This window comes from Erithacus rubecula (genome assembly GCF_903797595.1).
Source record: "Erithacus rubecula genome assembly, chromosome: 2".
Classification (NCBI taxonomy): Eukaryota; Metazoa; Chordata; class Aves; order Passeriformes; family Muscicapidae; genus Erithacus; species Erithacus rubecula.
In genome coordinates this window covers 98,518,427-98,543,707 of record NC_136685.1, presented here as the reverse complement: position 1 = coordinate 98,543,707, position 25,281 = coordinate 98,518,427, and the positions used below count along the sequence as shown (strand labels likewise).

General features: G+C 38.1%; 1 long non-coding RNA gene across 1 annotated transcript in view; it reads right to left on the bottom strand.

Moving 5' to 3' along the window:
* Positions 1–13,731: 13,731 nt before the first annotated feature.
* The window catches only part of LOC306797945, a 71,072-nt gene continuing 59,522 nt past the window's right edge, over positions 13,732–25,281 (bottom strand). The window contains exon 3 of the long non-coding RNA XR_013773239.1: positions 13,732–13,862. This is a non-coding gene — a long non-coding RNA (uncharacterized lncRNA). The remainder of the gene's footprint in view (positions 13,863–25,281) is intronic.

The window sequence follows — 25,281 nt, the reverse complement described above, 5'->3', positions numbered from 1 at the left end:
CTAGTAAATATCATTATTGACAATCCTGAACAAGTTGTTGTTTGGCTTGTTTGGAGAATGCAAATTCCCAGTTGAGGAAGTATGTTACTTATACAAAGACACTTAGGTATTTAAAGTGCTAAGACCCTCAGTGTGACTTACTCAAAAAATAAAAAATGAAGCAACTTTTGGATATCAGTCCAGTCAGGAGAAATAAGAAGTCTCTAATTCTGTCTCACTTTTCCTTCTCTGTTTTTGAGGTACAGGTAACAGTATCTATTCAAAATGTGTTAAGTATGTAGCACATACATATGCTCTTTTCTTAAACCATTATCTACAAACAATTGCATAGGCACGATTGAGTGCCTATACAAAAGAATCCTCTGAAATAGTTGTTTCTGCAAAGAATTATTCTTCTATATGATTATGGCTGCCAGGCAGGACGATACAATATCTCCAAGAATGGACAAAAATATTATGGTATCTCCCTAACAGTTTCATATCTTAATATCACTGCATATATGTAATTGCCGAACACTTAATGTTTCAGATGCTAAGAATATGGGAACAGCAACATTACTGAAGCAAACAGCAAAGATTTACATCATTTGTCTCTACAAAACACCGTTCTAATGGAAGACCATTGCTGCTTGACAACCAGGGTAGGATGCTCAAAGGAGTCATTCAGTTCCTACGAAATTCCATAGGAGTTACCACTGAAGTATTTTTAAATTGCTCTTTTTTAAATCACTTGCTTCAGTAAGGGGAAGGTAAAGATTTCTAATGGCATCTCCCAGATTTTCATTGCTTCCATGCCTTCACCATCATTACTCCCCAGCATTCATAACTGCTGCACACCACTGCATGTACACGTCACTGGTGGCATCTGTCATCTCAGACTGCACATTTTCCACTTCAGGTTGGCAGAACATACCACTGCTGCTTGCAGTGGGCATGGAAGATTTAGAGCATTAGACTGCAGAAGAGAAAAACAAAACAGTCAAAACACAGCACCATAAGCACTGACCCAACACTTTCCAAAAGGTGAACCAAGAGTAAAGTGAAGGAGCCACAGGTGTAGCTGGCCTAGCTGGGGATCTCCAGGAAGCATGAAGTCCTTCCTCCAGATAGTCTGAGCAGATAGCAACCTTCAAACAGAACAAGATCATACCATGCCAACATTAAACAAATCATCTTAGCAGATGAAAGGAGAAATAGCTGTTTATGAAACTCACATAGCATTGGGGGAATGACACAGGGAAGGACTGGCAGGAGGTATAGGGGGAAAAAAGAGCAAACAGAAATAAATGGAGGTCACTAGAAGACACAAGTCATAGTGGTTCTTAACCATTACAGTCAATTCTGTTCCAAATTTATGAAACTATAGCACTAAGCACACAAACATAACAAAGATATGAGTCTATACACATAGTCCACATTTCAGCTCAGTGGGGGAAACCAAAATTTTTTCCCAACATTCTCTCAACAGTCATTCTTGAGAATGAGAGGACATATGAGCAGCTTTGCCAATTGATCATAATTAAAAATTGACTTCTGCTTCTGCTGAAATGACATCACAGAGGACACATTTAAAGAGGTAAAAAAAATGGACTACAGGATATAGCCCCTTTCCATCCACCCCTAAAGCCTACTGCATGAAGCCATTTCTGTCTTCTTTATGAATTTAACAGCAGAAATAAAGATTGTGTTATTCAGATTCTGTCTAGAGGAATGAAATCCCCAAACTTTAATATCATCCTATTTAAAACTCTCCTTTATTTGCAGTGCACTTTCTTGTGCAATGCACCACAGAATGAGTCTAAAACCAATACTCCAAGTGCAGTAAAAGTCTCATGTAGCATTCTCAGGGCTCTCCCATTTGCTTGTAAAATTACATTAAATTACTTTTTGAAGAAATAAGGAAGAAAGAGCTGCTGCTGGGACATTTAGTCTATCAAAACACAAATAATTAATGGTTGAAAATACGTTTTGTTTAATAATTGCTGTTCTTCATTAGTGTGAACCAAGGACACAGACTATCTGAGACAATAGCATCTGCACCCCATATTTCATTATCACCAAACTTCACATTTCACACAAAAGCATAGCTAGCAAAGCCTTACAGCTTTAATTAGTTTCTGCCATAGCTGTGAAGGTCAGCCAATTATTGTGTGTGAAATTTCAATATGAAGCAGCTGAATTGAAGACAGCATTGCAACATTGTGAAACTGCAAAGCTGTAAATCTAGCATGATAGAAGCTTCTTTTCAAAGAAAAACACCCACAAAATAACATAAATTAATCATCAGGTATGCACAGCTTCAAGGCTTATAAGCTAATTTAACGTGTTCGAGGCAGGGACAAAAAGGTAATTTTTGATAGCATATGATGCTTTGCAAGGTTTCTTCTTATCAGTGTCACCAAACATTACAAAACACTTATTTGGGTCCTCATTTCTATGAGAAAAACACAGGGGATTTGTGGGATTCAGAGTCCTACTGTCAAAAGAAAACAACAGCATTGAGCAGATGAACTTCAGCCATCTAGAATGAGGGTCATGAGATGTACAGCATGCCCTGAAAAAACAGGCACTTCAAAAGTTGGCTCATTTAGGCTCCAGCCTTATGCTTGGCTTTGGAAAACCTTGAGTAAAGTGTGTTACATGTACGTGTGTGTTGGTGTGTAAAAAGATATATAAGAATTTGGATTCAAATGATATCCAAATATCTATGCCCCAGCTGGCACTGAGGAAGGAGTAAAGGATTCAAAAGGATGCACATATCTCTGACCCAAGACACAGCCTCTTTGCACATGCCATTCTGCCAAACATAAGTAATTTATGTGGTGTGTTGTGCACTGGGATTATAGATGTGCAGAAGATATAGCCTGAACCTTGAATGCATTCAAGGCAAGCCTAACCTCAAATCTGGACAGTGGATGTTTGTTAAATAGAAAGATCTTTTGCTTGTTTCTTGTTTTTTTTAATAGATGAGAACTCTGAGTAAATTTTATCATTTTATGTAGTGAACAGTGAGATCTTCAAAGATGCACTTGAAGCTATTTTTTTATTTGGGTACCACCAGATGACATATTTAAGTCAAATAATAATGATACAATGGTTCTATACCTCTAGCTCCAGTGAACTAACAAAACCTGTCCTTGATTATAAATTTACATGTGAGATTACTGGGTTTCAATGGGAGAAAAAAAAGGAGGGCATGAAGCTTAGGGATTAGATTTATTTTTTGTGCTGTTCCTGTTTAAGCCCTTTTTTAAAAAAGGAAATGATCCTGACAGAAAATATATGCAAACTCATTTTTAATCTTGCCTGGGACAGAATATACAGCTCTAGTAAGCACATAGTTTTATTCATGTGGAAATACCTGTATGTTCACATGTATATATGCACATCACAGCCAATTCCCCCTTCTTGTGCCCCATTTTTTTTCCTGCCATTGCCAGGTAAGTGGTTGTGCAGAGCCTCTGCAGACAGAGCAAAACCAGCAAGGCAGTTTCACTGCTCAGATTCTCTCCTGACTTCCTTCTTTCCTGGCACACTTGCAGCTATAATGTGACTCTCAGCAGTTATTGCCAGAATTTTTTGGTATTAAAAATAAAAAAAAAATAAAAAGCATAACTAGCATTAGATACTCAAGCATTAATGCATATATTCCTGGAGTTATCAAAATCCCCAGTTTTTGCTTTTCAGAGAACTGTATCCTGGGCTGCATCAAAAGCAGCCTGGGCAGAAGTTCGAGGGAGGTGATTCTGCTCTTGTGACACCCCACCTGGAGATCTGGAGGCCTCAACATAGGAAGGATGTGGAACTACTGGAGGGAGCCAAGAGAAGGGTCATGAAGGTGATTAGAAGGATGCTATGAAGACAGCTGAAAGAGCTGGAGCTGTTCCACCTAGAGAAGGCTGCGAGGAAACCTCACTGTGATTTTCCAGTATATAAACGGGATTCAAGAGCACTCGTAAAGGACTTTTGACAAGGGTGTGGAGTAACAGCACAAGGAGGAATGGCTTTAAACTGAAAGAATTGGGTTAGATTAGATTTTTGAAAAATTCTTTACTGTGATGTTGGTGAGAACTGTCTCTGATTGCCCAGGAAAGTTGTGGTTGCCCCAAGTCTGGAAGTTGGATGGGACTTTAAGAAACCTTGTCTAGTGGAACATGTCCCTGATCATGGCAGGGGAGTCAGAAGGATCAGAGGATCTCTAAGGTCCCTTCCAACCCAAACCATTTTATGATTCTGTAGTCATAGATTATTTAGAATTAAAACCACCATCATGATAAACATACATTTTTCCTTCCTCTTAAATAATCCCTTAACTAAACCCAGCTGAAAGAGAGATTGTAAAGTAATTGAAAATTTGTTTCCTGCAGCACCTTTTTCAACATCATCAAACAAATCCATGCATGGAAAAAAAAGTAAAAAAAGAAAAAAAAAAGAAAAAAAAAAGTTGTTTAGTTTGCATTGACAGAGCAGGACTGATTCCTTCTAACAAACAAAGGCTGAGCTGGCTAGAACAGGTACCAAGGATAAATTAAAAAACAATAGGCATAATGGAGATCTATGTTAATTGTACCAAAAAAAAAAAAAAAAAAAAAAAGGGGAGCACAGTCTTACAGTAAGACTCAGATGTTCAGTGTGGCACCCTGAAACACTCTGCTCCAACTCCAGAATCTCAGCTATATACCAAGGAGGTCTGGGAGTCTGAATTCCACTTCAGCTGAGGCCTAGAGCTCTCTGACACATGGTACAGCATATTACTTAAGCTGACACACCCTCCAGGACCCTCTGCAGGTACATCAGTATCTCTACATCAGCAGAGCTAAACAAAAGCCTAAAATTAGCTGTGAATAGGTAGCTTCATGTTCTTTGGTTTCCCTTCCTATTTAATTAGGAGCATATTAGCTTCCTTCTGTGCAGATATCTTGTAGCCCATACCAGGAAGTATTTTTTTACTGTCTATAGATAAAAGTAGCTAGCAGCACAAAATCCAATGTTGAATTCCTAGGTAGTGCTTTTTTACTTCTAAACACCAAAGGAGTTAGTTGTCCAGAATTAAAATCATGTGTAAGTCCCGGACATGTACCATCCACCACAATGTCAAACAGTCAATGAAATCTAAAATACAAAAAAATAGAAAAGATGGGTGAAATAATTAACAGTGGCCTCAAAAATGCTAAAGAAAGTGTGTATGTGTATACATTTTTGTATTTGCATAAGCTAACTCCATCTTGTGCATAAGATACAATATTTATCTGAAAAAAAATCAGTGAAGGAAATAATCTAAACATATTGTTATTGCTGAGTAACCCAATGCAGAATACAACAGGATCACCTGAGTAAAAATCAACTCCAGAGCAGAAGTGAAAAAAGAAAAAATCAGCCAGACAATCACAACAAACACACACTCACACTGAAGAAAACCAAATTATTATTAGTGAAATAGACTTAAACCTGTCTTAGGCAGTTCACTGAAGGGAGCAGCAAAGCTCAGTAGCTTGGATGAGGGTGTTTGTTACTAAAGGTCAGACTAAACTGCAAGAGAAACATAGGGGATGTCTTAAAATTGTTCTCTCAGAGAGGGGATACCTAATAGAGGTGGAGAGTTGTGCAGGTTTCACCGTGTTAATTAAACACATACTAAAATATTACATGTGATAACAGTGGCTGGGCTAAATCAAACATGCTCTAAGTGTGATACAAATCATCGTTAGACAAACAAACACTCAACACACACAAAGACACACAAAGCCTTTATTGCAATCCCAGCAATTGGATCCATCCCCAGAGACATGCCACCGGCACTGGGAGCCCACAGTCCTCAGAGCCTGCCTTAGTTAAGGACATCTGGGACAGGCAGCTTTTTGTGAGAGAAGCAATTCCTCCTAAGTGTCTCCCATGCTCACTCACCCCACCCTGGCTCTGCTCCAGCACCAACACTTCCCTGCAACACAGTCTCCACTCAGCCAAAACACCAGGGACAAGATCGCTTCCAGTCAGCCTTGCCAACAGCAGCTGCTCCCAACCCAAGAGTCTCTCTCTGGAGAAAACACTCTCTCAATGCCAGTCATGCTACAAGTACTGTGGCTCCTAACATCAGCAATCTCCTTTCAAGAAGAAATACAGGGAAAATCCTCACAGCCAGTCTCTTTCCAATGGGAGCGGCTCACATGTTAATCCAATGAATAATTCCAAGCTGGAAGATAAAATATTTAAAGCAAAAAAAAGGCACAAGATCTTAAGATATTCACAGTTTTCAAGCCAACCTTCAAAGCTCACAAACTCACTACCATTTGCCAAGCAGGATCAACATGAAGAGTATGTTTAAAAGAAACATGAACAATCGTACCACCAAATCAACAGGGACTTCAACATTCAGCAACAATAGGAGTGAGTGGAGCTTCTGAAATGCCAAGGTCAGTAATGGCAAGCAGAAGTTCACCATGGTGCCATCATCTAATGTATGATGCAACTGATAGCCATATCACACAGAAAAAAAAAACCCACAGGAACTGTCATATTGGACAGACCCCTCTCAGGGACCTAATACTAAAATCTACACTGGTTAAGCAAAGGAAACCCTCTGATGAACAGGTGGGGCCTAGGACCATCCTTACTGTCCTGTTTCCTCCTTACCCTATTATTCAGAGCACAGTTTATGTTCCAAAGCCTAAAGGTCTGTTTGCCCTCAGGGTTGTTTTTATCTCCATCTAATATGAATATGCACAGAGATGTCTGAACCTGACCTAAAATAAGAACTGCAGGGATTCATATGACCAATTTCCACCTTACTTATCCATTGCATACAAAGCGACTCTCTTAACACATTTCAACTGACTCTCCTTTAATTTTCTGAAATAACTTCTGATTCCTGTTTTTGTAGAACAATTAACAGGAATGCTTAACTCATCTTTTTTATACCATTCTACAAAACCAAGCAGAATTGCACTGTTTCTGTGGAGAGGATATAGGCAATCCAAAGTTCCTCACTCTTGCTGCAGGCTAAGTGCATGTACACAGGCAATTGCTGTTGGATCAGCTGATGCTCAATAACTTTTTAACACTCACACTACTGAGCTTTTCACATTCAGCAAAGCCCATTACAAAACTTGCGGTAATGCTTTTTGCTGATCAAAAAATTTTCAAAAATCCAAATAAGTTCTTAAGTGGATCTTTTTTAGCCATATTAAATCTGCATAAAATATGACAAGTAGAGCCTTGTGCCACTTTTTGTCTTCTGGTATAATAGATTATACTTTAGCACTTTCTTCCCAGTATTTCAGCCTCTCTAGTTTAAGATCCTTCCCAACTCTTATGCATATATTTTCAGATGGTTTCTCATCATGACTTATCATATGGTAGTAACATTTCTTTTATTGACATGTCGATCAATCAGTGGCTCATCTTTACTGGCTGAAAAATGGTATTTGCTCAAGATATTTGAAGGGTAGATAAAAGCAGCGAAATCATTTGACTTCTCTGCCATGTCCTTAACATAATTGTATGGCAGGTTTTCTCCTTCACAGATACACTGAGACTTTGAATCAACTGTTGTTTGTGCTTATCTGATTAAATTTCCCACCATTTCTTTCCTGCAGTATAGTCTGATTTCTATAAGACCAGTTCAGTTTTCAGAAGGACGGTTGTCTGCTGCAAATCACTTCTTCAGCTTTAGTTTTTAAACAGGCATGCAAGATTTCATACAGTGTGCTTTGAAACAGCACAAGTTTGACTAAAGCTTTTAAAACTCTCCGAGATGTCACTTAGAGCAGCTTTATCAAATGTTGAAAGTATCATCATGCCATGCTGGCCTCTTCCACCCTTCACCTCCTGCTCACCCTCCCATAAGCCTACACCTAGGGCCAAAGCTACAAGGTGCAGTCTGGGCAAGAAAGGTGTTTGTGTATGGCTGGAGCTCCTCACATTACATCATTCCTACTGAAGGAAAAAAAAAAAAGAAAAAAGAAGAAAAAGGAAATTCTGTTTCTGATCCTTGTTTTTGTGGAGATACAATCAGAAATATGATCCAAGAGTGCTGACTGAATGCTGTCTGCTCATGCCTTGAAATGTCTGGCAGCATGAGTTGTCACATGATTTTTACTCATTTTAACAGCAAGTCTTTCTCCTTTGATCTAGTAACAATAGACAATGTGATGCATCAAGTATGTTTCAAGCTCATTCCAGGCCCTCAATCATAATATAACAAGGATTTTGATTCTTAATTCTTTTTAACAACTTAAAACTTTTTCTATGGTATATTGTCAACACCTTATCTATCTAATCTGGACCTTTTTGGATGGCTGGACCAGACACATGGGAAGGTATTTTTCCTAACCTGCTTCCAGTCTCTAGCAGTTCCACTGTATTTTATCTGGGCCACATTCCTATAGGTAGACTTCAGCCTAAAATCCCTGGGCAAATATGCTGTGCATGCTTTAGCCTTTTGCTCAACATCCCTGCCCTGTAAAGCAGTGCACCAATGTCTCAGTGGCAGTTTTACAAAAGTCCATAAGGAAAGCCGTGTCTGAGAAGAAAATAGCCCTAATGGAATGACCTTTACTGGGACTTGACACCTGCTACCTTGTAAGCTTCTTATACACAAAGCTTAATCCACCTGGAGGCTTTTTTGCTTGATGGAAGGTGATAAAAAAAGCTGTTAGATTGTAAGCTCTGTCTTAGATTCAAAGCGTGTAGGCTCCTTGATATTCTGAAGCTTAGCGCACACAGAGGGGAAAAATATTTCTTAGCTCAGGTGAAATTCTCAAGTTGCTTATTAGAAATGAACCCCGGTCTAAGAAACTTTATTGGTATGAAAGCAAAGAAAAAGCTTCCTGATAGGAAGAAAGGGGCCCAGTTCCACAGTGCTTCAGACAAGATAAAGTAAAAGTGATCATAAAGCTTTCCTCAGCAGACAAAAAGAAAAAATGTAGCCTAAATCTAGAAATTTACAATCCACAGAGGATCTAGCAGATTGCATTCTGGACACCTTAAAGGTGAATGCTCTAAAACATGCATCAGACTACAGTGATGAAAACCCATCCCCCTCTGATTATAAATAATTCTCTCTTTCTTTGAGACAACCAAGATCTAAATCAAAAATTTCTATCACTGTGATTTTTAGCATGATAGAAAAGAGGGGCAAACAGAGTAAAAGAGAGGCCCCACTGCAGCACTGTCCTCCACAGCTGTTGGGAGAAGCCAGGACACAAAGCCTCAGAATTAGAACAGAAGAGAATTTTTTGGCAGTTAGCTTTTAGAACTTGAAGGGTAAAGAGAAAAAGAAAAGAGGAAACAAGCAAACAATCCCCCCAAAGAAATGACCTTCTAAATAGATGATCTCCCTGAACAGAATCACTAAGTGCTCAAACTGTAGAGGCAGCACTGGTGAGAACAGCAGAATAAAAATGCAGTTGTGACTAAGAGCTGAACTCAAGTTCTTCAGGTCACTGCTTCTCGCTCTCTTCTCCCACTGTGCCAAACATCATCTCTCTCAGGGAAGCAAATCCTTGGAGCTCATCTTGGCTCCTGCCTGAGCCAAGGTGCATCAAAGCCACCAGCTCTGGCCTTATTCAACCTGGAAAAGGAAATTGTGCAAACTTGTTATTACACATCAAGAGAGAAAGCTCAAATAAGCTCTCTTCAGCTGAAAGCTTTTCCTAGCAGAAGTTCCAATTTCATAGTCCCCTGGGCACTGTTTCTAGGATTTTTATTTTCTCTGCAGGCCAATGTTGACAATCTTCCATCACCCTGGAATCTTCAAACACTTTGTCCTTCTGAAGCTGGCCCAGATGACTAACTTACTGTTTTAAAGGGTTGGACACAAAAAGCTCAGTATGGAAAATTTTATATGGAGATCACTGTTTAATAAATACTATGAAACAGAAGAAAGCTTTTGTAATTTTTTTTTTTAAATTTCTTTTAAGGTGGCTGACACGTCTGTTGATGGCTTTAGTCACTTAGATCTAAGGTTGCTTGCCTGTGAGATTGGGGTTTGTGTTTGCTACACCCCACCTGTGTCATACACACCAGGCTCTAAATGTAGCAGTCGCTAACCTTTATCTGATGGGTTTTATAATATAGGCCATTTATATGAAGTGAGTGGAACATTGATCCTCCTGTTCAAGTTTCCTGAGATTATTCAGTATTAGCATTGCTGAGATTAGTCACACCGTGGCTGCTGTTCATGTAGATTGTTTGATACAGAATATTTCCCATTATACACAAAGCAGCTCTGTAGGAAAACCCAATTCAATCAATTTGAGCAGCCCTTCTTGTGCTACATTGGTATATTATGTATTGGACAGATAAAGTTGTGATTCTATCTAATATATTCTTTGCCTGGTTTGACTGATGTACTGAATGAATGGAGATACCTAATGCTATCCAGTCCTGCTGCTGAAAGATAATGGCATCATTATTTGAAAAAAGACCAAAAAAGGGAATGGGGGAGGGAAGGATTTAACCTCTGATTCCCACATCTGTAGCAAACATGGACAGTACAGCGTGGGAAGGAAGAAAATCAGGCAGAGGAGACTTTTGACAGCAAACTAAAGTGAAAACTGAGGATGACAAAAAGCTCTAAATACTGATGCAATGTTTACAGCTGCGAAAATTGAGGTGTGCCAGCCTCCTTTTCAAGAGCTGCTCTGCAAACAGCAAAACACTTTTGCATAAGCAAACTGTCTGAGCCCTGGGCTTTTTCACACTTTTCCCAATTTTTATAACTATTGGTTGAGATTGTAGAAACACCTAATATCTCTGATATGGCCACCACATCCCTGTAGCTGTTTGTACCAACTGGCACAGGCGAGCACTTGCAGCTTCTGTTATGGCAACTCTCTAGTGACAGTGCTCCACAACTCCAGGCTGTCAAATTTTAGAAATAAAAAGGAAAAGAATGTTAGGGACTTAAAAAAAAACAAAACAAAACAAAACAAAAAACCACAACAACAACAACAAACAATCCAGTTCATCTTCTGTTCAAAATCTGTAAACAAATAGTTAAAGCTTCCAGGATTTAGGCCGACTTTCTAACACTGGAGATGTGCTGAACATTTAAAAACACATCGGCTTTTACATAAAACCCCTTGGAGCCAGGAAGGGAGCCAAGAAATTCTCCCCTAGGTTGTATAATATGAGAAAAACAAAAAGTAGCTCAGAAGAATTATTTTAAAAAAGGGACAGACACAGCAGATAATGGAAGTGTAGCATCACCAAATGGTTAAGGTGTATTCTGTCATAAATGGGAAAGTCTGAGAAATGGAAGACAATGCCATAAGACCAGAGAATAATGGTGTCATCAGGTGACATGTATTGCTAAATCTTGTATACAAACACCTTTGATTTCTTCAGTCTCTCAGTAGCCTTGTGTTTGTTGTTCCTGGTGGGTTGCAACAGCACTAGATTTACTGATGACAGACCTCAATCTGGAAGCAGCACCGTTTACAGTGCTTCAATTACAAGTTGCATTGCAGTTTCATTATTATTTATTATATATAAAATATGTATATATTATCTATTATCTGTTATCTATTATATTATTATAATATTTTTATTTATTATTATTTATTATTAGCAACATTAATTCAGACAGCTTTGCTAATAATATGCTGTAGTCACTGGGGACTGTTTGGGTCTAGTGCTGATGTTTTAAAGTACTAGTTTAAAAATCATTAATTGGTTAGTTTCCTATAGCAAAACACTCATATTCAGTGGAAACAAACAACAGTTCATCTAAGGAATGCATATGTATGGAAAGAACCAATACACTGTGTTTGTAGAAATTTTCATAGCAGTATGATCATGAAGATTTCAGATTAACTAGATACTTCTGCAATTGGGACTGCAGATAGGCAACAAAGATGGGTAAGCTTTTTCTCAGCCTATGTGATTACTTTTTAATTAACCTCCCCAAGGTCTTTTACATAGATATTTTTCTCAGTTTTAAATACAATTTTTAAAAATTTACTTTTAAAAGAAAATTTATTAGAATTACTCTTCCCCTGTGATTACATTTATTTTCACACTTTGTCTCGATGCTAATTTTGGTGTGTTTAATTAGATTTAACCGTGTCCCACACTGCTCACCTTCAGAAGTACTTCAGCTATTACATCATCCCAGCTATTTTTCCTATATAAATCTTCTAACTGTAAAAACCTTCAAGCAAAACCAGTTGGTTTTATTGCATAATCACACAATGAATTAGCCCTCATAGTTACACCAAATTTAATGGGGTTTTGGCAGTTTTTTTTGTATGTGTTTCTTGTTTGGTTTGGGTTTGGTTGGGGTTTTTTTGTTTATTTGGGGTTTTTTGGTTTTTTGGGGTTTTTTTGGGTTTTTTTTTTGTTTATTTGTTTTGGGTTTTTTTTCTTGTTTGTTTGTTTTGTTTGTTATTCGTCTCCACCCTGTATAGGAATCTCACTTTCAGCAAGATAGTAACAAAAAGCCAGACTGTCCACTAGGAGCCATCATCAGCTGTTGCCTATAAGGATGCTCCAGATGACCTCCAGAGTCGTTTTCTGAAGGAAATTTTTTTACATTTCTATTAACTTCATGAAAAATCTCACTTGAGCCTTGCAACTCAAGTGAGTGTTTAAAGTAGTGGGATGGACTTGGAATACAGTTATTCCCCATGAAGAGCCTACAAGAAAGAATTACTAGAATTTTCTGGGTTTCTGCTGCCACAGCATACTTCTTTCAACATACTGAAAGCATTTCTTTTTTAATGTTTATCATTAACATTAATGCCTCAAGAATTAGAGTAACAGTGATACTCGAAGCAGTTCCTATAGTATTACAGACTGAGCTAGTATGTTTCCAGACAGTTGTTTGATGTCCATAAATTCAAAATAGTATTTTAAACAGCGCAGTATTTTTTTTTATCCTTGTGGAAAACTTCAACCTGCTAGACTAATATTGTATATCTGATGCTATTTCTCAGGTGTCAAATCCTTCAACAGATGAACTTGCATCTGAAATTTCAGGGAAGAATAATAAAATAATCTGAAATCTGCTGTTATTTACAAGAACAGTGAAAATATTATCACTACAATTTCCTCCCAAGCAGATTTCTCAAAATTAATTTGAAAAAAATGATAAATACTTCCCACCTTTACAATAAATGAAGGCATCTGGATTTCAACATACACCCTCTTTCTAGGAAATAAAACAGGAGGAAGTATCTGAACATTGTCCTTAGCCAGTTTCACAGGTGATAAGAGTTTTTTACCTTGAGTAATACAAGGCAAATTTTTCTAAATTATATTAATGATTTTACACATCACTATAAAACACCATCAACAGACCCTGCATCTGCCTGATACAGATGTTAAGGAGAAAGAGGAATGTGTTCTAGCTGACTGATCCCTGATCTGGACTGAACTGCCCATTGCAGAGAGAGAGATATCTACTGGGAGATCCCTACCCACAACAGGCATGGATTCAAATTCAGTCCCCAGGAGGTTTTCAATAGCAAACCTTGGACAATTTTCTAAGTAATTTGTGCTTTATTAACAAAACTCAAAATCTAGACTAAGATGAATTTAACGTGCAAGAATTTCTTGGCTAGGCATCTCCAGTTTTAAAGAGCTTGTAAAGCCCAGAGACAGTCCCTGTGTAAACTAAAAGGTTCTGCTCATCCACAGCCACATAACACACAGAATTTTTCCAGCTTTTTATAGGAGATTCAGAGATTCCACATTTTTACTTTGTGAGGAACAGATCATTGTTTACCTGTGTAACAGCACTGACATCCTGAAAACTACAGGGATTTTCCCAGCCACAGTATATGAGCTCTTTAGCTAAATTTCTTTATGGCACACAAGCCACGGATTTTCCATCCATGCCTTTGATATGCTTCATCCACTGTCTGGAAGAAGGCTAAATGGGATAATTAAAATAATGCTAAGATGAACAGCCTGACACTGGCCTTATGAAAAGCTATGAAAACACTGATTTCAGATTAGATACATATAAAATTAAGAAAGATTAGTATTACTGCTAATAAATTAATTAACTAATTCATTACTTTATAGTGGGGAAAAAAGAGACAAGTTTTATCAACTAAACAATTACTAATAAAATACTTTTTGGTTAAAGGCAATAGCATTGACTAACACACTTCTGTAAGGTGTTCGGAGTTACCCAAAAGAAGGTTAGGAGTCTGATTATTGCATCACATGATGAAGAGTTATCCACTTTTGAATATGAATGAAAGACATCCATTCTTGATCTCTAAACCAGCAGGAAATATGTGCAAGATGATGAAATAGTTGAAATAGCCACAAAGACAAAATTAATAATTAACTAAGGTAACACTTCAAGCAAGGAAAAGGTGGTACATTTGTAACAGTTTGAAATCTTCTAGAAAGAAGCCTTCCTAGTGTAAGCATCTAGTATGCTCAGATAATAAACATTAGCAGCTTAATGCAAAATTAAAAGGCAAGGTGCTCTGGTTTGTATTACAAAAGTAATAAACATAAAAGTCTTTTCAGGCCTTAAAATGAATCTATTAGCATGGTTCCAATGGGACTCCCCAGCATGATCTCAAATGCATTTTTGTTGATAAGCCCCTTCTCTCTTGAACACTCTCAGAATTGTTAACCCCAATGTGGTGGAGTGTCTCTTGCTATTTCTACTTGCAATGTCATTTTCATTCCTTCTGCCCCAAACCTTTTCAAGTGTCATTCTTTAGAAGAGTATTTGCTTTCCCAGAGGCTTCCTTGATTCATCCCCTCACTGTGCTCCTGTGCCATTGGGCCAGTTTCCACAAGAATCATCCAGCAGCCCATATTACCAACCTGACGTATGTTATTTAATGTAACTCTTTCAGATTCTGGTAACATCATCTGCAGCTTGCCAAAGTCATTCTGCAGCATTATACCTTAAACATACATCTTATTTTGTGGCATTATGCCCCTAAATGCCATCTATCTTCAGTGTCACCATGCAGTGCCTGTGTTTGGGGTTAAGTGTCCACCCCTTCATTTGTTCTCCTACAGCTAGAACAAATCCACTTTATACTACAGGATATTTAAGTTATATTCTCATGTGCTTTAAGTGAAATACACCTTGAACTCCTGCCTATCAGGGGAAACTGTCACCAATAAAGTATATTGGCTCCCTCATCACCCTAGGTTGGACCAGACTCTGGAAATACCTCTCTCTGCTACAGTAGCACTACCAAAACTAAAGCAAACAGGATCCTAACTCAAACAAGGAATGATCTGAAAGGCAGAATGAATATAAGCATGTAAGTTACCTTTGTAGATCCAAGAGAACTGACAGCAGGTTAGATCAGCATTTTCTTTCTTTTCCAAATCACCTTTTTCTTTAGGCAGTTTCCTGTTTATGAAATTTCTGTACCAACCTCAATGGGTATTTTGACCCAATGTACCTTGTGATAAATGCCATAATCATCCATTTGGAGGCTGTCCCATGTTCTCAAGACCAGAGATTTTTGGATGACAGCCTTTTATTTCATTTTCATTTGGCTTCTGTTCCTAAGCACTTTGCTTATTATCAGGCCCTTTTGTTGTGTGTACTCCAGTTTCATCCTACTAATTGGCTACAGTGTAGGTCTATGATCCCTATCAAATTAACTTCTACTGTAATTGAGCCTGCTAGAATCGAATTGCCTGCATAACCTCCTCTTTAAGTCATGTTCTCATTGCTGTACACTGAATATCAAATTTTCAATACTTTACACTTTCATCAGTGACTATGCATCTGAAGCTATCTTGGATAAAAGCATCGCTTACATAAAAATTGAATCGAATGCCTTTTTATAACCACAAAACAGCTGACACAATGGTCAATATCTAATGCTAAAATTAAAAATCAGTCCGCTCAGCTAAGTTGGTTGACTTTGTTGATTTTAGTTGGATGAGAGCATAGTAGTAAGTAGACATAGTAATTTCCCTTGGTGGTATTTAGACATGGGTAGTTAAGAGTTTCCTTCTGGATAGGTTAGCAAACTTGAGGATGGCTGGGAAATCCACTTCAAATGCCCAAGAGATTTCATTTACTCTAGTCATTAAGGCTCTGTATAGTAAGTGAAACCTCCACGTAAGCCAGGCACCTGGCCATGCTGTAGAAATACATTTATTTCAGTTTAAGTAATGTAATAAGAACCCACTCAAGACAACAAAACGTTGTTGAAGATTTCCATACAGATATTGTTACCCAGAACAAAGCCATGAGGTACAGGTGCCAGGATTCATGGTGGGGAAAAAAAAAGAAGAAAGAATGAAGTATAGGCAGTTCTTAGTGGTTTAGTGAAAATAATTAGAACAGGAAGTACAGTCAGCTCAGTAAGAAGCTACTTTAACACTCCTTTTGCTATTTTTATTTGCACTGGTTAATACCCTCCTACACCTTAAAATAACTAGGCCAGCTTGTCTGAGGGAATGGAGAACAGGGTGCTAATCTCATCTCTGCCTCACAATTCACCAGGGTTAGCACCTCCTAAATTGGAATTACATATCCTGTCCTATCAGATGATGTCAAATAGCAAGTTCTATACATTGTTACTTTTTAATGTTAAATTACAGTGAAAAATAAGATTTTAGCAAAACACAGCGGACTCATAGTCACCCATTCACTTTGTATCACTTTTCCCACCTTGACCTTGTAAGATCACATCCTGTCTTCAGCAGCTGCTGAATATCCCAAACTTTCCAGTACCCTTTAGTTATTACAAATTCTGGGAGAAACTGAGTAGTATATAGATTTTATTTGCATAATAGATGATAATAGAGAAATATCTTCCTTGTCATTGAATAAGCCTGGCAGGCACAATATGCATGTTAGGAATTTCTTCTATGGAATATTACCACAGAAAGCATCAAAATGTTCATGTTCTGTTTGGGGTGACACTTCTAAAAGACCCTGCAGTATCTTCCTGACAAGTCATTGGGTGTCTCTGAGCACATGATTTGCACTAAGGTATAAATACATGGAAATTTCAGCTCAACTGTTTGTCATCAGATTAGAATGAGGATGAGGAAAGGTAGGTGAGATACCTATAGTTGAGGTTCAGGAAAAAAGACCCCAAACAACAAATTTGTATTAATTTATTCTGACAGGCAGGTGTTTCTGACTGTGAAATTCCTATTTTTTGCATGTGTAATTCTCATTGAATCTTCTTTTTGGAGTGCAGAGCCAGCCAGAATAAGGAGGGAAAAATGGAAGTAGTTTAACATAGAGGCATTTGCATTAGTGAGGTAAAAGGTGTGTTTTAATAGTTTCTCTTATTATCTGAAATAAAAGTTATTAGAGGGCATATTTCTTTAGGTTCATAAGCAGTTAACTTATGAAAAACCTGCTTTTAGTGAAAAGACTTGCTTTCCAAATATACAGTGACTCACATATCTTTAAACCAATTATTTTTTCTATGAGTGATACTGAAAGCAAGAGCAATCCTTCTACTAGAAAACACCTAAACCCTTCCACTTCTCTATTTTCACTTCACTCATACACCATGTATGCATTAAAAAATATTCAGAATAAATATGATTTTATTTGCACAGTTAAAAATAATAATAGCAAACTTATGAGAAATGTATCAATTCAACACACTGATGAGCCTTCTCCCCCAATCCAGTTTGAAACTGGAACCAAATAGAGCCCAAGGTACTATTTAATTTTCAAGAGTCAAGACAGATCCTAAACTTGCCACTATATATAATTCTTGGTCAGAGACATTCCTTCATCCTTATATGCATGTGCCGTATCATCCATATAATATTCCTCTTCTGATGCCAGAGGCTGCCCAATATTATGTTATTATTTAATGCCTCATGCAAAAAACTGCAATAACCAGCAGGAAGTAGAGAGGACATAATTTGTTAATGATTTCAGAAAAAGAAAAAGAAAAAAAGCACTCATTTCTTGCCTCTCCTTTGCACTGGAAAGAAACACCACATATTTACACAATCAGCTAAGATCAAACAGAGACTTGTAAAATGTTATCTATTACTTTGTATAGTCAATTTGCTTTTCTACACTGTGTATCCATCTATACTGTTTAAATGCAGCACACTCATAACAGGAACAACAAACAGAGGAGAAAATTTTTCCTTTCAAAACAGAGTAGCCTCTACAGGATAAAATTTAACATTTTATATTGAGTAGAGGGAAAAATTTACAAGAATTTAAAGCTAACTACAACATGCTCTCTATAAACAAAATAAGCACAGAACTCCTTATTCACATCATTGAGGTGTACAAACTTCTCTCATATGATTCCAGATACCTGAATAAGTGTCTGTGGAGGAGCCTGGTTGTCCTACACTCCCTCTCCACTTGCAACAGAGAAATTTACTTAGAAATAAATTTCCTAATGTGTGATAAATTCCTGTCCTTCCTCAGCAGCTCTAAACAAAACCTTTCCTTCCCCACAATATCTCAGAAAGACTGAGAGGTACACATGCAATTCCTTTCAATTCTTGATTTATTACCTACATGGACACAAATTATGGTTGCTTTATATGAATGCAGGACAGGAAAAAATGCCCTGGGCTGTCCCACCAAGACTGTCCTCTCCTCAACTCCCCATGTTTACTTCCCCTGAAGTATTTGTAGAGAGGCACAGTCCTTCTCAGCCCTCATTCCATTCATCCAAACAATAGGGTCCTTTGTTTTCTCCTTGTAAGAACAGATCTGCATTTTCCTGATCATGCTAGCAGCCTTTTTTTGGCACTTATTCCACATGGAATCAATCCTTTTAGATTACATTGACCCAAACCGCACATAATTCTGCGAATGCAGCTTCATTCTGACCTTATACAGCAACAGCAGTGCTGCCAGATCCACTGGAAACACTTGGTCTCATACTTCTCTGCATTCCGGCTGCATTTCTCGTGGTGGTGTCACACTGATATATCACAAACCTCCTAAGTTACACAAACAGACATCAATCTGTCTTTTTCATTCATATTTCCATGTCAGAGATTCCAGCTAGTCATGCCTGTCCCTTGGCTACAACAGTCTTTTTGAGTTAAATGAAACAGGCAACAAGCATTTTTGTCCTAGCTTCACTAGCTGAACACATACTAAGGTTGTTATTTTAGCACTATCTTCTCAGGGGCTATGTCCAAGCCTTCCCCAGGATTAGCGAGCCCTATTCTGAAGCACAAAGCCATCAGCAGCACAGGGCAATAAGGCTAACCTGGTTCTTCCCACCAAGAGTAGCCAAAAGTTTGGGCTGTCTCTTCTTTTTTTTTCTTCTATTTCTGAAATACTTTATTCAGCTTGCCACAATGACTGAAACCAAGAAATTCAAACTGTATAATGATGCAAAGTGGTTTGTATTAGTGTCTGTCTTGTTTTTCTCTGTAGTTTAGGGATCAATATTAATGAAGAGAGAAGCTATAAACATCAGTAATGAGGATGAAGTCGAATATCCCTCACCAGAGCTGTAAGAGCTTGCGTTTGCACCAAATGAGGATGACATCTACTATTAAAGGCTGCATTTTAATCCAGCCACAATAATAAAAGTGAAGTTAGCGCTATTGGTAAATTTTAATAGATGATGTCTTACAAAAGCAGCCTACTTGAAATTCAGACCAAAGACTAAATTAAAGTCAAAACCCTAGTCAGTTAACTGTGCTATAACATGTGAAGAATTGATTTTCTTATTTTCAGCTGTCAGACCTGCTACAAAGAATGAGTTTTAATTCTGGAGATGTTATTAAACTCCTTGCTTAACTGGCAGAAAAATGGAACCACTCGCCGGGCGACAGTGGTGCGGCTGTCGGAGTGAATGACACCTGTCAGAGTATGATGAATGACCCTCTCTGCCCCACAGTCCCCCGCTCTGTCACTCAGGTGAGGGCCATTAATCTTCATCGAGGGCCTGTCAGGCCAGGCGGCCACCACCACAACACGTCTTCTTGCATTTGCCACCACCACGCGCGTAACAATGTGATATTCTTATTGTCACAGCGATGCCGAATTAGCATAATTTATTATGACTTTCCTCCCCCTGAGCCCCCTCCCCACCCAAAACCCAAGTAGGGGAGAGATGCGATTAGACAGATGGAGGGTAGGCCCAGTCTGCCAGCCCTGGAGCCCCCCGCAGTGCTTGATGAGGAGTGGAGCATCTCCACAAACCAATCAAAAAGCTGGCAGTTCAATTACAGAGTAATAAAGGGACATTCATCATTCAATTAGGCACCTGTCATGGTTTCACAAAAGGGAAAACTTCTAACCTGAGACTCCAGGGAGAAGATGCTACAACCAAGAGGCAGAGAAATAAATGAAAAAAGGACAAAGTCAATTACTGGCCAAACCAGACAAAGGAAAATATGTTAAAATAAGGGAAAAGTTATCCCTGGGCAAAAATCAGAAAAGTTACAAGACCTTACAAGGATTATAAAGGGCCAGCATTAAAAGAGCTATGCCAGGCTATGCAGTGACATGCACACTATCAGTTCTCCCCCCTTGCCACATTCAATGAAAGCTGAATGTGATCACGAAGAACACTTTAGGGAAACAGGATTGTGGTTTAAAAGCTCCGACTTTATTACTGCGCACACCATCTTTAGAAAGAACACGCCTATTCATCTCACCTTGCTGCTGTGCCTTGTTTCAAATGCTATAAGCACCTGGGGTTATTCTTATCATGTTAAAACATTAGCAATTCCACTAACCTCTCACAAACATAGATAAACCCTTTTTGAAAACAAACAAAAAAAGCAGAAGCCAAAAACAAACAAACAGAAAGAAATCACTAACATATCATATAACTGCCAAGCCTTTGGCATGTAAGCCACAGAAACTAAGCAGGTTTGTTTTATTCAAAGCTATTTTGTTCAATTTATGTGCTTCATAGTTTGCAGAAGCCAGATCTTGAAAGTTATCAAAAATTAGAACATGGCAGAGATGAAATTGTTTGTCAGGCAGACTGAAACTAATGTGGATTTATCCTGTTCTGCAGCTGCAAATAACAGGTAAAAAAAAATAATAATATTAGATTGCTGAACAGCTGCTTGTGCAATAAAGTCTGTTAAGTTGATTACCTGCCTGCTAAGAAGGTTTATAGTAAATTGCAATTCTAACATTAAATTACCAGAACAGCTAAGGTTGGATTTGGTTGGAAAGATGTAAGCCTAATCCAAAAACATTTTTTAGAGGTGATGAATGAAACCCTGTACAACCAGCTGGAATGGCTAGAAAAGTCTAGAGTGTCTTGATTTTAATCCAACACTCATTTTCAGACAGGCTGTTTGAATCCTGGTGCCTGCTTACAGAGAGAGCACAGGGGCATGAGGAAACCTCCATTTATCACTGTACGAGTGCAACACTTGCTGTCTTCTCACCCCCTTCTCTGTCACAGTAAGCCCAGGAGCACACCACACCAGCACAGCTACAAGGCTTCCAAGAGACAAGCCAATTCCAGCCTGGGGTTGCAGTTTGACATGTGGATGTGTCACATCACCCATGCGTGGGTCAAGCTCCAGCTCTGAGTGCTCATGTCATAGCAGACCACAGGATTTACATCTCCAAACTATGCTATGGTTTTTAAAATTCTGTCTAAATGAGTTAATGTAGTATAAAAATAAGATAACTCTTTGGGATTATTTTGTCAATTAATGAGGAAAAATATCGTCAGATAAATATTCTCAGGTTTAGCATATGGCTAATTCTGAACACCAATTATTTACAGCAGTAGTCAGAGCTGGTCTTGCTGGGGAAGTGGCAGAAATCATGATTTCACAGGGCTTTCTTTACAAAAAGATCTGAAGCTACAACAGGGTGCAAAATAACATGAACTGATTCCTGTGCTGAATACAGGGCCCAATGAAGTTCTGATACAACATAACAAAGAGGCTACCAGTGCCTACCTTGTCCACAGGAGTGCTGCAAAGACAAAGCTGGTATGGTTTTAAACAGGCTTGAAGATTAAAAATGCTACATAGCATAAATAGAAGCTGCAGCATTGTGTGCTGCCCTCATTACACTATTTTGAAGGAGTCATCATAGACTGTTGCATCAGCTTTCTCAGAACACCAGATAGAGAATTTTTTCTTTTTTCTCTTCTGATATAAATACATTCTAAACACGAGCTTGCAAAATCCAGAAGGTAGAAGAGAAAAAAAAAAAAAAAAAACTGCTGGAATTGGTGAATCTCATAATTTATTATTCCTTCCCTATCCTTCCCCCTAGAAAATATAGTTTATCAATACAGTGGTTGCCTTTGAGATTAGTTGCAGTGTCAAGATTTTCAGAAAAGAGGCAGGGAATGGTACATGTGTCTCAAAGGTGTTTGATTGTATTGGCCCTTGAGGTTTTCTACATACTGTTCACTGCTGCTGTGCAATGGTTCAAAAAATTGAAAGCCAAGGGTCCAGGGAATAGATTACAAAATTAGTAACTTGCTGTTCCTGCTTTGATGTCAAACAGAAAACAAACAGAAATAATACCCTTTTCAGGAAGTCTAAAAATAACTAAATAAAACAGAGTCAAAAATACCACAATTGGTTTCAGATGCAGAGTTGCAATTATCAGGCTCCAAAACATCCAATTTGCCTTCTCTTCTGCACAAGCATACATTATAAACAACCTGGGAACTCACAGACTAAAGTCAGGGAATCTCATAAGTCCTGTAAGAGGGACAGGTCTGGAAGAGGGAGAGGAAAGAACATGTCTATAAATTCCTAGTAGGTCACTACTATTTGAAATTCTGTTTTTCCACATAGACTTCTATATAGATAGTATCACAATAACTTACTAAATCCTAAAAATTAATTAAGAAATACATAAATCATTCTGAATTTCCATTGTGGTAGTCTTTGACAAATCAGGGTCTCCAAGGCTGTCATGTCAGTGATCTGGTTTACTAAGTCTTATTAAATGCAGAACAGTTATCCAAATGCCTTCAAAGAGCACAGTTTACCTATCTGGTTCCTGTGGATACTGTGAGGTTGCTTCAAAAAACAGAATTTGCCAGGGAGGAAGTGCTACCAAGGGTACACGTCAGCAAAACCACAAAAGGAAAATGAGGATACAGGGAATAAAAAAAAAGGTAATCATATTGAGACAAAACGGGAAGACAGTAAAGTACCAGGACACATGCAAGATGAATAATTGATGAGTTGGTGGTTTACAGAAGAGTTTCATTAATATTATCCTCCAGGTTCATTAAGCACTGTCCCAGTCTTGTCTTCAAAGGTTCCTCCTGAGTTTTGATTAGGTACTGCAAGTCTTTCGCTTAGACATCAGAACTTCAGGCCTTTGGTGGTGACAACCATTTCCTCAAATTCAGTCCATTCAGCCAAGCACCTTTTGGAACTGCTTTTTATTCCCCTCCCACTAATCACAGGTCCCTAACCATGACAGCAAGTCTTAGTAAATAATATATCAAGATAAATGATAATTGTTCTGTTTTAAGTGTCTCCTAATGAGCATCATAAATTAAAAATTAATATTGCAAAGACTGTATGAATAGCATCAAAACCATAAACAGAGCAGCAGGGATCAAGAATGCAAATGAAAGGGAAATGCGCCCTTATCCACCCCCTATATGAAAAAACTCTGGAGCCAGAAGACTGTTAGGCATTACAAAGCTAATAAATGGCTTTAATGAAGTTCTGTAACAGGCAATTTCTTCTTAATCTTCCCTTCACCTTCCAATACTTGGCTCTTCTGGATTGTGACATTTCTTTTGTTGCATTTTTTTCCCTTTAAATCATCTCTCAAGAATTGTTTGTTTCTTGTTAGGTGCAAGAGTAATCTCAAATTACAGTATAATGCTACAGCAAAACCTAGAGAATGGGCTGGTTAACAGATTGCTGATCCTGATGATGATGCAGGAAGGCTAAGGCGATTTGGCAGAAGCCATTCTGTTGTGTGACGTTGTTATTATCATTGTGCCTTCTATTCAGAGAGTGCATTCAAGTGGTGTCTTTTTCTGGGTGACTGAATAAGGTAAGCTTAGCTACGCCCCTGTACCTCCAAGTTTCAGCTAGAAAGAAAGGAGGCAGCTGGAATTTTTACTCTTCCTTCTTCCAAAGCCTCAGTTTATTCAATTTAGATGTAGCAAAAGTACTTGTACAAGCAGTGTTTGTCTCCTTTTCTAATGGCTGGACTAATCTATAGCTGAATCCCACCACCTTCATTTTTGCAAATACTGAAACTGATCCATTTGAAGCAAATGTCTTTGAATACTGTATTTGTATCGTCATGGCCCTAATTGTTCCTAGACAGTAAATCAGGTCAGACTTTGAAAAACACACAACATACTAAGTCAGTAAACTCTGAATGACACAAGGCACAAGTTCGTGGAGGAATTTGACACTAGAGAGGATTAGAACACTTTGATAATTGACTATTTTTTTAAAGACATCTGGTAAGTCTTCTAGTCCTTGTCCATAACCAACAACCAGGAGTGCACAGAAAATAAGACTGGATCATTCAGCACAGACTGTATCACTAAAAATGTCATTTCACTCCCCATTCTATCCTCTATCCTAATTTCAATCCTCCCTCCCTTTTTCTTGCTTGCCTTTTTGTCCCCTCATCTAGCAGCTATGAGGTAAGATATCCTGCTACCTAAATTATACCAGACATGGGAATAGTGAGTTTAAGGAAAGAGAACATAAGTTATACATTATGAAGAAAAGCAATTACTGAGAAGAGGCTACTTTTCTGTCTCCATAATTTTTAAGCCTAAAGCAATGGAAGTGCTAGTCACTACTCTGTAATTAAGGCTGAAGTCTGCATTTCAAAGAAGTTCAACTTCTTTCCATGATGCACCCTGCACAAACAGAGAATATGCCCTTTAAAGCACAGAATTACTTCAGAGAATTTATAAATGTTTCAGTTCAGGCTCACTTTTATGACAAAATTAAGACAACCTCGATATTCTATTGTTCCCGTTGAAATAAGTACCAAAATAAGTCAGATTTGAAATGCAGTAGCAAAATCTCAGCATAACAGAAATATTTTTTAATAGAGCAAATGGTTCTCTTACTAACTCTTAGACACTGTCAGAAAAGACTGAGACTCCTCTTAATAAGACTTCAATGATATCAGAGATAACTAAGCTACTTCTTAACAGCTAAAAGACTTTTTAAAGTTTTGTGAGACATTTATGGTCCTCTAGTGTTAGGAGCTTCCTTGGTGGAAGTCTTCACTTTCACCACTACACCTCAACAATTCAGAATTGCTTGCCTAGGTTTGTTGCCCTGGCAGAAGCACAGGCAAAGCTATTAAAAACAGAGAGTCATTAAAAGTTGGAGACTAATGTATCTTTGGAATTCAATTTCACCTCCTTTGGGACAACA